Genomic DNA, 12573 nt, shown 5'->3' with positions numbered 1-12573 from the left:
TCAGTCCCCAAACTAATCCCACTGCCCCACATTCTCCCCACAGCCCTGTGTAGTCCCTAAAAACATCCAATTGTCCCCCGCTCTCTCCAAAGTCCTGTGTCATTCCCCAAACTTATCCCAGTGACCCACAGCCCTGTGTCAGTCCCCAAACTAATCCCACTGTCCCACTCTCTCCTCAGAGCCCTGTGTCAGTGCCCAAACTAATCATACTGTCGCACTCTCTCCCTACAGTCCTATGTCAGCTCCCAAACTAATCCCACTGTCCCGCTCTCTCCCCACAGCCCTGGGTCAGTCCCCAAACTAATCCCACTGTCCCACTCTCTCACCAGAGCACTGTGTCAGTGCCCAAACTAATCATACTGTCGCACTCTCTCCCTACAGTCCTGAGTCAGCTCCCAAACTAATCCCACTGTCCCACTCTCTCACCAGAGCACTGTGTCAGTCCCCAAACTAATCCCACTGTCCCAACCTCTCCAACAGTTCTCTGTCAGTCCCCAAACAAATCCCACTGTACCACTCTCCCCACAGCCCAGTGTCAGTCCCCAAGCTAATTCGACTCTCCCACTCTCTCCCCACAGCACTGTGTCAGTCCCCAAACTAATCCCACTGCCCCACTCTCTCCGCAGAGCCCTGTGTCAGGCCTCAAACACATCCCACTGCCCCACTCTCTCCTCACAGCACTGTGTCAGTCCCCAAACTAATCCCACTGCCCCACATTCTCCCCACAGCCCTGTGTAGTCCCTAAAAAAATCCAATTGTCCCCCTCTCTCTCCAAAGTCCTGTGTCATTCCCCAAACTTATCCCAGTGCCCCACAGCCCTGTGTCAGTCCCCAAACTAATCCCACTGTCCCACTCTCTCCTCAGAGCCCTGTGTCAGTGCCCAAACTAATCATACTGTCGCACTCTCTCCCTACAGTCCTGTGTCAGCTCCCAAACTAATCCCACTGTCCCGCTCTCTCCCCACAGGCCTGTGTCAGTCCCCAAACTAATCCCACTGTCCCACTCTCTCCCCACAGCCCTGTGTCAGTCCTCAAACTAATGCCACTGCTCCACTCTCTCCCCACAGCCCTGTGTCAGTCCCCAAACTAATCCCACTGTCCCACACTCTCCCCACAGCCGTGTCAGTCACCAAACTGATCCCACTGTCCCACTCTCTCCCACAGTTCTCTGACAGTCCCCAAACAAATCCCACTGTCCCACTCTCCCCACAGCCCAGTGTCAGTCCCCAAACGAATTCGACTCTCCCACTCTCTCCCCATAGCCCTGTGTCAGTCCCCAAACTAATCCCACAGTCCCACTCTCTCCCCAGAGCCCTGTGTCAGTGCCCAAACTAATCATACTGTCGCACTCTCTCCCTACAGTCCTGTGTCAGCTCCCAAACTAATCCCACTGTCCCACTCTCCCCACTGCCCTGTGTCAGTCCACAAACTAATCCCACTGTCCCGCTCTCTCCCCACAGCTCTGGCTCAGACCTCAAACTAATTCCGCTGCCCCACTCTTTCCCCACAGCCCTGTCAGTCCCCAAACTAATCCCACTGTCCCACTCTCTCACCAGAGCACTGTGTCAGTGCCCAAACTAATCATACTGTCGCACTCTCTCCCAACACTCCTGTGTCAGCTCCCAAACTAATTCCACTGTCCCACTCTCCCCACTGCCCTGTGTCAGTCCTCAAACTAATCCCACTGTCTCGCTCTTTCCCCACAGCCCTGGGTCAGTCCCAAAACTAATCCCAATGCACCACTCTCTCCCCACAGCCCTATGTCAGTCCTCAAACTAATCCCTCTGCCCCACTCTCTCCCCACATCCCTGTGTCAGTCCCCAAAGTAATCCCACTGTCCCACTCTCTCCCGCAGTCCTGTGTCAGTCCCCAAACAAATCCCACTGTCCCACTCTCTCCCCACAGCACTGTCAATCCCCAAACTAATCCCACTGCCCCACTCTCTCCCACAGTTCTCTATCAGTCCCCATACAAATCCCACTGTCCCACTCACCCCACAGCCCAGTGTCAGTCCCCAAACTAATTCGACTCCTCCACTCTCGCCACAAGCCCTGTGTCAGTCCCCAAACTAATCCCACTGCCCCACTCTCTCCCCACAGCCCTGAGTCAGTGCCCAAACTGATCCCACTGTCCCACTCTGTCCCACAGTTCTGTTTCAGACCCCAAACAATTCCCACTATCCCACTCTCTCCCCACAGCCCTGTGTCAGTCCCCAAACTAATCCCACTATCCCACTCTCTCCCCACAGACCTGTGTCAGTCCTCAAACTAATGCCACTACTCCACTCTCTCCCCACAGCCCTGTGTCAGTCCTCAAACTAATCCCACTGTGCTACTCTCTCCCCATAGCCCTGTGACAGCCCCAAACTAATCCCACTGTCCCACTCTCTCCCCACAGCCCTGTGTCAGTCCCCAAACTAATCCCACTGCCCCACTCTCTCCCCACAGCCCTGTCAGTCCCGAACCTATTCCCACTGCCCCACTCTCTCCCCACAGCCCTGAGTCAGTCCCCAAACTAATCCCACTGTCCCACTCTCTCCCACAGTCCTGTGTCACTCCTCAAACTAATGCCACTGCTCCACTCTCTCCCCACAGCCCTGTGTCAGTCCTCAGACTAATCAAACTGTCCTGCTCACTCCCCGCAGCCTTGTGTCAGTCCCGAAACTAATCCCAGTGTCCCGCTTTCTCCCCACAGCCCTGTGTCAGTCCCCAAACAAATCGCACTGCTCCACTCTCTCCCAACCCTGTGTCAGTCTCCAAACTAGTCCCACAGTCCCACTCTCTCCCCACAGCCCTGTGTCAGCCCCAAACTAATCCCACGGCCCTACAGTCTCCCCACAGCCCTGAATCAGTCACCAAACTAATCCCACTGTCCCACTCTCTCCCACAGTTCTCTGTCAGTCCCGAAACAAATCCCACTGTCCCACTCTCCCCACAGCCCAGTGTCAGTCCCCAAACTAATTCGACTCTCCCGCTCTCGCTCCAAGCCTTGAGTCAGTCCCCAAACTAATCCCACTGCCCCAATCTCTCCCCACAGCCCTGAGTCAGTGCCCAAACTGATCCCACTGTCCCACTCTGTCCCACAGTCCTGTTTCAGACCTCAAACAATTCCCACTATCCCACTCTCTCCCCACAGGCCTGTGTCAGTCCCCAAACTAATCCCACTTTCCTACTCTCTCCCCACAGCCCTGTGACAGTCCCCAAATTAATCAAACTGTCCTGCTCTCTCCCCGCAGCCTTGTGTTAGTCCCACAACTAATCCCACTGTCCTGCTCTATCCCCACAAACCTGTGTCAGTCCTGAAATTAATCCAACTGTCCCGCTTTCTCCCCACAGCCCTGTGTCAGTCCCCAAACTAATCCCATTGCCCCACTCTCTCCCCACAAACCTGTGTCAGTCCCCAAACTAATCCCACTGTCCCACTCTCTCCCACAGTTCTCTGTCAGTCCCCAAATAAATCGAACTGTCCCACTCTCCCCACACCCAGTGTCAGTCCCCAATCTAATTCGACTCTCGCACTCTCTCCCCACAGCCCTGTGTCAGTCCCCAAACTAATCCCACTGCCCCACTCTCTCCGCAGAGCCCTGTGTCAGTCCTCAAACACATCCCACTGCCCCACTCTCTCCCCACAGCCCTGTGTCAGTCCCCAAACTAATCCCAGTGCCCCACAGCCCTGTGTCAGTCCCCAAACTAATCCCACTGTCCCACTCTCTCTTCAGAGCCCTGTGTCAGTGCCCAAACTAATCATACTGTCGCACTCTCTCCCTACAGTCCTGTGTCAGCTCCCAAACTAATCCCACTGTCCCGCTCTCTCCCCACAGCCCTGGGTCAGTCCCCAAACTAATCCCACTGTCCCACTCTCTCACCAGAGCACTGTGTCAGTGCCCAAACTAATCATACTGTCGCACTCTCTCCCTACAGTCCTGAGACAGCTCCCAAACTAATCCCACTGTCCCACTCTCTCACCAGAGCACTGTGTCAGTCCCCAAACTAATCCCACTGTCCCAACCTCTCCAACAGTTCTCTGTCAGTCCCCAAACAGATCCCACTGTCCCACTCTCCGCACAGCCCAGTGTCAGTCCCCAAGCTAATTCGACTCTCCCACTCTCTCCCCACAGCCCTGTGTCAGTCCCCAAACTAATCCCACTGCCCCACTCTCTCCGCAGAGCCCTCTGTCAGTCCTCAAACACATCCCACTGCCCCACTCTCTCCCCACAGCCCTGTGTCAGTCCCCAAACCAATCCCACTGCCCCACATTCTCCCCACAGCCCTGTGTAGTCCCTAAAAAAATCCAACTGTCCCCCTCTCTCTCCAAAGTCCTGTGTCATTCCCCAAACTTATCCCAGTGCCCCACAGCCCTGTGTCAGTCCCCAAACTAATCCCACTGTCCCACTCTCTCCTCAGCGCCCTGTGTCAGTGCCCAAACTAATCATACTGTCGCACTCTCTCCCTACAGTCCTGTGTCAGCTCCCAAACTAATCCCACTGTCCCGCTCTCTCCCCACAGCCCTGTGACAGTCCCCAAACTAATCCCACTGTCCCACTCTCTCCCCACAGCCCTGTGTCAGTCCTCAAACTAATGCCACTGCTCCACTCTCTCCCCACAACCCTGTGTCAGTCCCCAAACTAATCCCACTGTCCCACTCTCTCCCACATTCCTGTGTCAGTCCCCAAACAAATCCCACTGTCCCGCTCTCTCCCCACAGCTCTGGCTCAGACCTCAAACTAATTCCGCTGCCCCACTCTTTCCCCACAGCCCTGTCAGTCCCCAAACTAATCCCACTGTCCCACTCTCTCACCAGAGCACTGTGTCAGTGCCCAAACTAATCATACTGTCGCACTCTCTCCCAACACTCCTGTGTCAGCTCCCAAACTAATTCCACTGTCCCACTCTCTCCCGCAGTCCTGTGTCAGTCCCCAAACAAATCCCACTGTCCCACTCTCTCCCCACAGCCCTGTCAATCCCCAAACTAATGCCACTGCTCCACTCTCTCCCCGCAGCCCTGTGTCAGTCCTCAAACTAATCCCACTGTCCTACTCTCTCCCCACAGCCCTGTGACAGCCCCAAACTAATCCCACTGTCCCACTCTCTCCCCACAGCCCTGTGTCAGTCCCCAAACTAATCCCACTGCCCCACTCTCTCCCCACAGCCCTGAGTCAGTGCCCAAACTGATCCCACTGTCCCACTCTGTCCCACAGTTCTGTTTCAGACCCCAAACAATTCCCACTATCCCACTCTCTCCCCACAGCCCTGTGTCAGTCCCCAAACTAATCCCACTATCCCACTCTCTCCCCACAGCCCTGTGTCAGTCCTCAAACTAATGCCACTACTCCACTCTCTCCCCACAGCCCTGTGTCAGTCCTCAAACACATCCCACTGCCCCACTCTCTCCCCACAGCCCTGTGTCAGTCCCCAAACTATTCCCAGTGCCCCACAGCCCTGTGTCAGTCCCCAAACTAATCCCACTGTCCCACTCTCTCTTCAGAGCCCTGTGTCAGTGCCCAAACTAATCATACTGTCGCACTCTCTCCCTACAGTCCTGTGTCAGCTCCCAAACTAATCCCACTGTCCCGCTCTCTCCCCACAGCCCTGGGTCAGTCCCCAAACTAATCCCACTGTCCCACTCTCTCACCAGAGCACTGTGTCAGTGCCCAAACTAATCATACTGTCGCACTCTCTCCCTACAGTCCTGAGACAGCTCCCAAACTAATCCCACTGTCCCACTCTCTCACCAGAGCACTGTGTCAGTCCCCAAACTAATCCCACTGTCCCAACCTCTCCAACAGTTCTCTGTCAGTCCCCAAACAGATCCCACTGTCCCACTCTCCGCACAGCCCAGTGTCAGTCCCCAAGCTAATTCGACTCTCCCACTCTCTCCCCACAGCCCTGTGTCAGTCCCCAAACTAATCCCACTGCCCCACTCTCTCCGCAGAGCCCTCTGTCAGTCCTCAAACACATCCCACTGCCCCACTCTCTCCCCACAGCCCTGTGTCAGTCCCCAAACCAATCCCACTGCCCCACATTCTCCCCACAGCCCTGTGTAGTCCCTAAAAAAATCCAACTGTCCCCCTCTCTCTCCAAAGTCCTGTGTCATTCCCCAAACTTATCCCAGTGCCCCACAGCCCTGTGTCAGTCCCCAAACTAATCCCACTGTCCCACTCTCTCCTCAGCGCCCTGTGTCAGTGCCCAAACTAATCATACTGTCGCACTCTCTCCCTACAGTCCTGTGTCAGCTCCCAAACTAATCCCACTGTCCCGCTCTCTCCCCACAGCCCTGTGTCAGTCCCCAAACTAATCCCACTGTCCCACTCTCTCCCCACAGCCCTGTGTCAGTCCTCAAACTAATGCCACTGCTCCACTCTCTCCCCACAACCCTGTGTCAGTCCCCAAACTAATCCCACTGTCCCACTCTCTCCCACATTCCTGTGTCAGTCCCCAAACAAATCCCACTGTCCCACTCTCTCCCCACAGGCCTGTGTCAGTGCCCAAACTAATCATACTGTCGCACTCTCTCCCTACAGTCCTGTGTCAGCTCCCAAACTAATCCCACTGTCCCACTCTCCCCACTGCCCTGTGTCAGTCCTCAAACTAATCCCACTGTCCCGCTCTCTCACCAGAGCACTGTGTCAGTGCCCAAACTAATCATACTGTCGCACTCTCTCCCAACACTCCTGTGTCAGCTCCCACACTAATCCCACTGTCCCGCTCTCTCCCCACAGGCCTGTGTCAGTCCCCAAACTAATCCCACTGTCCCACTCTCTCCCCACAGCCCTGTGTCAGTCCTCAAACTAATGCCACTGCTCCACTCTCTCCCCACAGCCCTGTGTCAGTCCCCAAACTAATCCCACTGTCCCACTCTCTCCCCACAGCCCTGTGTCAGTCACCAAACTGATCCCACTGTCCCACTCTCTCCCACAGTTCTCTGACAGTCCCCAAACAAATCCCACTGTCCCACTCTCCCCACAGCCCAGTGTCAGTCCCCAAACGAATTCGACTCTCCCACTCTCTCCCCATAGCCCTGTGTCAGTCCCCAAACTAATCCCACAGTCCCACTCTCTCCCCAGAGCCCTGTGTCTGTGCCCAAACTAATCATACTGTCGCACTCTCTCCCTACAGTCCTGTGTCAGCTCCCAAACTAATCCCACTGTCCCACTCTCCCCACTGCCCTGTGTCAGTCCACAAACTAATCCCACTGTCCCGCTCTCTCCCCACAGCTCTGGCTCAGACCTCAAACTAATTCCGCTGCCCCACTCTTTCCCCACAGCCCTGTCAGTCCCCAAACTAATCCCACTGTCCCACTCTCTCACCAGAGCACTGTGTCAGTGCCCAAACTAATCATACTGTCGCACTCTCTCCCAACACTCCTGTGTCAGCTCCCAAACTAATTCCACTGTCCCACTCTCTCCCGCAGTCCTGTGTCAGTCCCCAAACAAATCCCACTGTCCCACTCTCTCCCCACAGCCCTGTCAATCCCCAAACTAATGCCACTGCTCCACTCTCTCCCCGCAGCCCTGTGTCAGTCCTCAAACTAATCCCACTGTCCTACTATCTCCCCACAGCCCTGTGACAGCCCCAAACTAATCCCACTGTCCCACTCTCTCCCCACAGCCCTGTCTCAGTCCCCAAACTAATCCCACTGCCCCACTCTCTCCCCACAGCCCTGAGTCAGTGCCTAAACTGATCCCACAGTCCCACTCTGTCCCACAGTTCTGTTTCAGACCCCAAACAATTCCCACTATCCCACTCTCTCCCCACAGCCCTGTGTCAGTCCCCAAACTAATCCCACTATCCCACTCTCTCCCCACAGCCCTGTGTCAGTCCTCAAACTAATGCCACTACTCCACTCTCTCCCCACAGCCCTGTGTCAGTCCTCAAACTAATCCCACTGTGCTACTCTCTCCCCATAGCCCTGTGACAGCCCCAAACTAATCCCACTGTCCCACTCTCTCCCCAAAGCCCTGTGTCAGTCCCCAAACTAATCCCACTGCCCTACTCTCTCCCCACAGCCCTGTCAGTCCCGAACCTATTCCCACTGCCCCACTCTCTCCCTACAGCCCTGAGTCAGTCCCCAAACTAATCCCACTGTCCCACTCTCTCCCACAGTCCTGTGTCACTCCTCAAACTAATGCCACTGCTCCACTCTCTCCCCACAGCCCTGTGTCAGTCCTCAGACTAATCAAACTGTCCTGCTCACTCCCCGCAGCCTTGTGTCAGTCCCGAAACTAATCCCAGTGTCCCGCTTTCTCCCCACAGCCCTGTGTCAGTCCCCAAACTAATCCCACTGCTCCACTCTCTCCCAACCCTGTGTCAGTCTCCAAACTAGTCCCACAGTCCCACTCTCTCCCCACAGCCCTGTGTCAGCCCCAAACTAATCCCACTGCCCTACAGTCTCCCCACAGCCCTGAATCAGTCACCAAACTAATCCCAGTGTCCCACTCTCTCCCACAGTTCTCTGTCAGTCCCGAAACAAATCCCACTGTCCCACTCTCCCCACAGCCCAGTGTCAGTCCCCAAACTAATTCGACTCTCCCGCTCTCGCTACAAGCCTTGTGTCAGTCCCCAAACTAATCCCACTGCCCCAATCTCTCCCCACAGCCCTGAGTCAGTGCCCAAACTGATCCCACTGTCCCACTCTGTCCCACAGTCCTGTTTCAGACCCCAAACAATTCCCACTATCCCACTCTCTCCCCACAGGCCTGTGTCAGTCCTCAAACTAATGCCACTGCTCCACTCTCTCCCCACAGCCCTGTGTCAGTCCTCCAACTAATCCCACTTTCCTACTCTCTCCCCACAGCCCTGTGACAGTCCCCAAATTAATCAAACTGTCCTGCTCTCTCCCCGCAGCCTTGTGTTAGTCCCACAACTAATCCCACTGTCCTGCTCTATCCCCACAAACCTGTGTCAGTCCTGAAATTAATCCAACTGTCCCGCTTTCTCCCCACAGCCCTGTGTCAGTCCCCAAACTAATCCCATTGCCCCACTCTCTCCCCACAAACCTGTCAGTCCCCAAACAAATCGAACTGTCCCACTCTCCCCACACCCAGTGTCAGTCCCCAAGCTAATTCGACTCTCGCACTCTCTCCCCACAGCCCTGTGTCAGTCCCCAAACTAATCCCACTGCCCCACTCTCTCCGCAGAGCCCTGTGTCAGTCCTCAAACACATCCCACTGCCCCACTCTCTCCCCACAGCCCTGTGTCAGTCCCCAAACTAATCCCAGTGCCCCACAGCCCTGTGTCAGTCACCAAACTGATCCCACTGTCCCACTCTCTCCCACAGTTCTCTGACAGTCCCCAAACAAATCCCACTGTCCCACTCTCCCCACAGCCCAGTGTCAGTCCCCAAACGAATTCGACTCTCCCACTCTCTCCCCACAGCCCTGTGTCAGTCCCCAAACTAATCCCACAGTCCCACTCTCTCCCCAGAGCCCTGTGTCAGTGCCCAAACTAATCATACTGTCGCACTCTCTCCCTACAGTCCTGTGTCAGCTCCCAAACTAATCCCACTGTCCCACTCTCCCCACTGCCCTGTGTCAGTCCTCAAACTAATCCCACTGTCCCGCTCTCTCCCCACAGCCCTGGGTCAGTCCCAAAACTAATCCCAGTGCACCACTCTCTCCCCACAGCCCTATGTCAGTCCTCAAACTAATCCCTCTGCCCCACTCTCTCCCCACATCCCTGTGTCAGTCCCCAAAGTAATCCCACTGTCCCACTCTCTCCCGCAGTCCTGTGTCAGTCCCCAAACAAATCCCACTGTCCCACTCTCTCCCCACAGCCCTGTCAATCCCCAAACTAATCCCACTGCCCCACTCTCTCCCACAGTTCTCTATCAGTCCCCATACAAATCTCACTGTCCCACTCACCCCACAGCCCAGTGTCAGTCCCCAAACTAATTCGACTCCTCCACTCTCGCCCCAAGCCCTGTGTCAGTCCCCAAACTAATCCCACTGCCCCACTCTCTCCCCACAGCCCTGAGTCAGTGCCCAAACTGATCCCACTGTCCCACTCTGTCCCACAGTTCTGTTTCAGACCCCAAACTAATCCCACTATCCCACTCTCTCCCCACAGCCCTGTGTCAGTCCTCAAACTAATGCCACTACTCCACTCTCTCCCCACAGCCCTGTGTCAGTCCTCAAACTAATCCCACTGTGCTACTCTCTCCCCATAGCCCTGTGACAGCCCCAAACTAATCCCACTGTCCCACTCTCTCCCCAAAGCCCTGTGTCAGTCCCCAAACTAATCCCACTGCCCCACTCTCTCCCCACAGCCCTGTCAGTCCCGAACCTATTCCCACTGCCCCACTCTCTCCCTACAGCCCTGAGTCAGTCCCCAAACTAATCCCACTGTCCCACTCTCTCCCACAGTCCTGTGTCACTCCTCAAACTAATGCCACTGCTCCACTCTCTCCCCACAGCCCTGTGTCAGTCCTCAGACTAATCAAACTGTCCTGCTCACTCCCCGCAGCCTTGTGTCAGTCCCGAAACTAATCCCAGTGTCCCGCTTTCTCCCCACAGCCCTGTGTCAGTCCCCAAACTAATCCCACTGCTCCACTCTCTCCCAACCCTGTGTCAGTCACCAAACTAATCCCACTGTCCCACTCTCTCCTCAGCGCCCTGTGTCAGTGCCCAAACTGATCCCACTGTCCCACTCTGACCCACAGTCCTGTTTCAGACACCAAACAATTCCCACTATCCCACTCTCTCCCCACAGGCCTGTGTCAGTCCCCAAACTAATCCCACTGTCCCACTCTCTCCCCACAGCCCTGTGTCAGTCCTCAAACTAATCCCACTGTCCTACTCTCTCCCCACAGCCCTGTGACAGTCCCCAAATTAATCAAACTGTCCTGCTCTCTCCCCGCAGCCTTGTGTTAGTCCCACAACTAATCCCACTGTCCTGCTCTATCCCCACAAACCTGTGTCAGTCCTGAAATTAATCCAACTGTCCCGCTTTCTCCCCACAGCCCTGTGTCAGTCCCCAAACTAATCCCATTGCCCCACTCTCTCCCCACAAACCTGTCAGTCCCCAAACAAATCGAACTGTCCCACTCTCCCCACACCCAGTGTCAGTCCCCAAGCTAATTCGACTCTCGCACTCTCTCCCCACAGCCCTGTGTCAGTCCCCAAACTAATCCCACTGTCCCGCTTTCTCCCCACAGCCCTGTGTCAGTCCCCAAACTAATCCCATTGCCCCACTCTCTCCCCACAAACCTGTCAGTCCCCAAACAAATCGAACTGTCCCACTCTCCCCACACCCAGTGTCAGTCCCCAAGCTAATTCGACTCTCGCACTCTCTCCCCACAGCCCTGTGTCAGTCCCCAAACTAATCCCACTGCCCCACTCTCTCCGCAGAGCCCTGTGTCAGTCCTCAAACACATCCCACTGCCCCACTCTCTCCCCACAGCCCTGTGTCAGTCCCCAAACTAATCCCAGTGCCCCACAGCCCTGTGTCAGTCACCAAACTGATCCCACTGTCCCACTCTCTCCCACAGTTCTCTGACAGTCCCCAAACAAATCCCACTGTCCCACTCTCCCCACAGCCCAGTGTCAGTCCCCAAACGAATTCGACTCTCCCACTCTCTCCCCACAGCCCTGTGTCAGTCCCCAAACTAATCCCACAGTCCCACTCTCTCCCCAGAGCCCTGTGTCAGTGCCCAAACTAATCATACTGTCGCACTCTCTCCCCACAGCCCTGGGTCAGTCCCAAAACTAATCCCAGTGCACCACTCTCTCCCCACAGCCCTATGTCAGTCCTCAAACTAATCCCTCTGCCCCACTCTCTCCCCACATCCCTGTGTCAGTCCCCAAAGTAATCCCACTGTCCCACTCTCTCCCGCAGTCCTGTGTCAGTCCCCAAACAAATCCCACTGTCCCACTCTCTCCCCACAGCCCTGTCAATCCCCAAACTAATCCCACTGCCCCACTCTCTCCCACAGTTCTCTATCAGTCCCCATACAAATCTCACTGTCCCACTCACCCCACAGCCCAGTGTCAGTCCCCAAACTAATTCGACTCCTCCACTCTCGCCCCAAGCCCTGTGTCAGTCCCCAAACTAATCCCACTGCCCCACTCTCTCCCCACAGCCCTGAGTCAGTTCCCAAACTGATCCCACTGTCCCACTCTGTCCCACAGTTCTGTTTCAGACCCCAAACAATTCCCACTATCCCACTCTCTCCCCACAGCCCTGTGTCAGTCCCCAAACTAATCCCACTATCCCACTCTCTCCCCACAGCCCTGTGTCAGTCCTCAAACTAATGCCACTACTCCACTCTCTCCCCACAGCCCTGTGTCAGTCCTCAAACTAATCCCACTGTGCTACTCTCTCCCCATAGCCCTGTGACAGCCCCAAACTAATCCCACTGTCCCACTCTCTCCCCAAAGCCCTGTGTCAGTCCCCAAACTAATCCCACTGCCCCACTCTCTCCCCACAGCCCTGTCAGTCCCGAACCTATTCCCACTGCCCCACTCTCTCCCTACAGCCCTGAGTCAGTCCCCAAACTAATCCCACTGTCCCACTCTCTCCCACAGTCCTGTGTCACTCCTCAAACTAATGCCACTGCTCCACTCTCTCCCCACAGCCCT

Source organism: Mobula birostris, unplaced genomic scaffold (assembly GCF_030028105.1).
Source record: "Mobula birostris isolate sMobBir1 unplaced genomic scaffold, sMobBir1.hap1 scaffold_617, whole genome shotgun sequence".
In the NCBI taxonomy this organism is placed as follows: domain Eukaryota; kingdom Metazoa; phylum Chordata; class Chondrichthyes; order Myliobatiformes; family Myliobatidae; genus Mobula; species Mobula birostris.
This window is presented reverse-complemented; position numbering follows the sequence as displayed.